Here is a 4,678-nt window from a genome sequence, read left to right on the forward strand (position 1 = left end):
TTTCTTCTTTAAAAAAATCATTTCCTGTGCAAAATCTGAAAATAACCTGAAACTGTTCAGAAATTCAACTTTTAAATACAGAGAATTTTTTCGAGAGCATAATTAATTATTTGTGCAAATTGCAATTTATAATTGAATAATGATTATTCTTTATTTTTTAAAAATAGCCTTATATTATTTCAAACTATTTTGTTGAGCTTTCGTTTTTTTTAATGAGTTTTTTTAACCGAAAATTTAACTATGCTATTTTTGGTTGAACATTTTCTCTCTCTTTATTGAACAATCTTTGTCAGTTTAAAATGCAACTCATCTTGAAAAGTCGTCCTTTTATATTTAATTCAACTGCTTTTTTAAAGTTCTTACTTTTCACTTCAAAGTTCGACTTTTCCAGTTAAAGATCCATAATTTTAGTGGAAAATTCATCAATGGGGTTGAAAACGTGAAAATTTCTTTTAAATTAGTTTTTTTTCTTGACAAGATTTTTGAGCTGAAAATGTAACTATTTTGTTAAATAAAAATGTAACTATTCAATTTTTGGTCGACAATTTTCTTTTTTCTCTTAAAAGTCATATATTTTGTTGAAAATTGATACTTTTTAGTTTAAAATTCAACTATTTGGTTTAAAATTGGTATTATTCAATTGAAAATCAAACTATTTCCTTAAAAATTCACGTATTTAGTTGAAAAATCGTATATTATTTAGTAGAAACTTAATCTTCTCGTTTGAAAATTCATCTTTTTTTTAAAGTTAAACTATTTTCCTAAAAATGTATCATTTTTCTTTACAATTCCTGTTGGAGATGAATAATAATTTAAGTTGAACATTCATCACTTTGGTTGAAAAGGGGTCATTCACAAAATACTTGATATATTTAGGGGGTAGGGGATCTGCCGAATTATCATTCTTCATCTTAAAACCAATTGAAAAAGTATCACGCAGGGGGTGGGAGGGGATCAGAAGTTCCTGAAAAATGTATCACGTATTTTGTGAATATCCATTCATCTATGTTGTTGGAAATACAATACGTTGACTAGAAAAGTTATACAATTGAATTGGTTTAAGTGGAATTTAATATTTAAGTATAAGAAGATAGAATATAAATTTATTTCAAATATTTTTCAAATTCATAGAATTTAGAGAAAAATTCCAAAAATTTTTTATCATGTTTTTAGTATTATCTTATTATTTAATTGATCGACGGGGCTATTTAAGAATATCGTGTAATATAGTTTGCTAAATCTTTTTAAATTAAGCATATTTATTGAATTCATAGAAACTGAAAAGACATGATTTTTATAATAAGATTGCAAAAATGTATACATATTCCGACTCAATTGTTTTAAGAAATGCGAAATATTTTAATGGCTTCCTATTATGAAAAATTATACCTGAAAAAAACCTGGAATTGTCAGGGAATTTGTTTCCAGGGTTTGGATACACACCCTGTAACGTAACCTAAAATTTTTAAAAGTCGTGAATCTTTTTTAAAATCTAATTTTTTAAATAAAAATACTATTTTCCGACGAAAATCGTTAAAATAGTTCATCCAAAATTGTTAAAAGCTGATAAATCTTGGGAAAATTAGAATGAATTTTGTTAAAAAAAGAACAATTTTTTGTTGAAAACGCTAACGCAACTTAAAATTGTTAAAAAATTATAAATTTATAATTTTCTACGAAAGCAGATTTTACAGTTTATAAGATATTTTAAAAGTTCGCAAATTTTCTTGCGAATAAATGCAAAATTATTTACAATTTTGTTTTATTTCTAATCTTGAATAAAGATTCATTTCTTGATAAGTTACCAACTATTAAAAAAAAAAGGAACTGATTGGCAAGGAAGATTTTCTCATACTATATGGAAATATTCAAAGTAAATATTTTTCAAGTACAATTTTTCATTGGTTTTGATAATATTAATAATTATCTATTAAAATTTTTAACGTATAAAGGAATTATAAATAAAAATTTTAGTCGATAATATTTTGCCTTGATGTGGAAATATAATGTTAGATGGCAGTGGTGATGCTGAATATTCAAATCAATATACTTAAAAGAAAATCTATAATAATATTTTTGAGAAGAAAACTAACAAGTTAAAAAAAATTATCGAAAAGTTAATAAACAATTGAGAAAGATGTATTTTTTACTTATACATATTCGACAGGAAAGTATTCAATTGACATTTAACCTATCTTGAAAATACAGAAACTAGTATTGAAAATGTATTATATTATACTTTAGTCATAAAGAAAAGTGGACTTTATAAAATCTTCTTAGCGACTTGAGTTTACAATGCCCACAATTATATACATGTATAGTTATTAAAGTAAAATGTCCCTGGAGGCGGCAGAATTTATTATGGCCACCTCTAAAGTTTAGGAGAGTAAAACTCACTGTGTTCAAAATTACGACTTGAGCTTTCCTCTGCCGAGCAAGTTTTATATGTGGCAGTTTTTGAATAAAAGAATAATAAATTAAATAATGAGCTAAAAAATGTACATGTAGACAAAAAATAATTAAGAAATCAAATAAACTTTCGAAAGTATATTAAAAAATATAACAACAATTTAAAGAAATAAATATGTATTTTACATATTTTTATCTACTTTTTTTGTTCCCAGAAGTATATCATGATTTGTAACAAAACGTGGTCTTAAAGGGCATAGGAGCCGGAACCGGAAGTGCTCGGTACAAGCTTCAAGGAACAAAATATACTGAGTTGTAAATCATGATGTTAGCTCATCCGTCTCTTGTACTTTTCTGCGACGCAGCTAACGCAGCTTATGAATGTTTCCAACTCTTGTAGTTTCTTATTCCTTACTTTCCATCTTCAGTTAAGAAATATTCATTTTTTGATATTTTACACCCTTCTTATTATATCATAAGAAAATCCCGCTAACTTCTCCCATATTTAATAGTAATCATTGCAAAACTGTCTTCATATTCTCCAACCTCTCCAACCCTCTCCAACCCTAGATCCCTTCATTTTTTTCTACTCTCAAACTCTCCACCCAACCCCTCTTTAACACTTTATCACTTTCACCACCCTCTTTATTTTTTATGTATTACATATCCAACTCCAAGGTAGCAGTAGATTAAGGAAAACCTGACAATCTTGGAAATAGTAGGAATTTTGAGTAAAATTGGAAAAATTCAGGAAATTTCGATAAAGGGAACAGAGCGTACCAGAAGGGTGATTTTAAATTCGCAGTCTTTCCCGGACTCCTAATTATTATTCTTATATAGATTTCTATCTCTAACTCTAATTGTAATTGTACCCAAAAATTTATTCTTCCAAGTCAAAAGTTTGATTATTTTGGAAAATTCCTGGTTCCAAATCCGAATTATAATTCTTTTCGGAAATTCCCTTGCCCCAACTAAATATTATAATTCCCTTTGAAAATTCTCTGTTCCAACTAAAAATTGTAATTATTTTGGAAAATTTCATGTTGCATGTCAGAATTCTAGCTCTTTTCGAAAATTTAATCTTCCAAGTCCGAACAGCACTTCTTTTGGTAAATTCCTTGTTCCATGTTCGAATTATATTTCTTTTCGCAAAATCCCTAACCCAACTTGCAATAGTAATTCTTTTCGCAAATTCCTTATTACAAGTCAATATTATATAATAATATTATAATCTCTTTCAAAAATGTTCTTTTCTAAATGAGAATCATAATTCTTTTCGAATTTTTCCCGTATCAAGTCAAAATTATAATTTTTTTCGATATTTACGTTTAAAAATCAGAATCACAGTTCTCTTATAAAATTCCTTATTCCATGTCAGAATTATAGTTTTTTCGAAAATTCTCTATGCCAAATCAGAAAAATACTTCTTTTCGCAAATTCCACACTCCAGCTGGAGATTATCATTCTTTTCGAATATTCCATGCTCCAAATCAAAATTGTATTTTTTTTGCAAAATTCCCTGTACCATTTCAAAATTAAACCCATTTTTGAAAAAACTTTATTTCAAATTAGAATTAGAATTCTTTTAGAAAATGCCTCATTTCTATATCAAAATTATAATTCTTTTCGAAAATTCCTGATTTCATATAGAATTGATAATTCTTTTTGAACCTTCTCGGTTCAAAGTAAAACTTCTAATTCTTTCGACGATTTTCCGCTGCAACTTAAAATTGTAATTTTTTGGGAAGTTTCCTTGTTCCTTGACATAATTATAGTTCTTTTCAAAAATTTCTTATTCTATGTCAAAATTATAGTTATTTTCGAAAACTTTTTTTCGAACCCTGTTTTAAGTCAAAAATATAATTCTTTTCTATAATTGCCTGTTTCAAATCACAGATATAATTCTTTTCGAACCTTCTCCATTTGAAGCTGCAAATCCCTATACCATCTCAAGATTATAATTCTTTTGGATAATTCTCTGTTTCATGTCAGAATTATAATTCTTCTCAATAATGTCCTCTTCCATGGCAAAATTATATTTTCCTTACATTTTCAGAAAATTCGTTTTTATTCCTCCTCAAATAAAAAATTCCCTGCATTTTATACAAAAAGTGCTAATAGCAGGCACTTGTAACTCTTGTGAAGTTTACGGTACGTGCTATTGGCTTTTACCAGTGCCGTCTTTTAAGACCGTCGGGCCCTAGGCACGGCCGACGTGGGGCCCTCTTAAGGCGGCGGAAATCATATAAAGTAATAGGTCTTTCAACTT

Source organism: Belonocnema kinseyi, chromosome 10, assembly GCF_010883055.1.
Source record: "Belonocnema kinseyi isolate 2016_QV_RU_SX_M_011 chromosome 10, B_treatae_v1, whole genome shotgun sequence".
Classification (NCBI taxonomy): Eukaryota; Metazoa; Arthropoda; class Insecta; order Hymenoptera; family Cynipidae; genus Belonocnema; species Belonocnema kinseyi.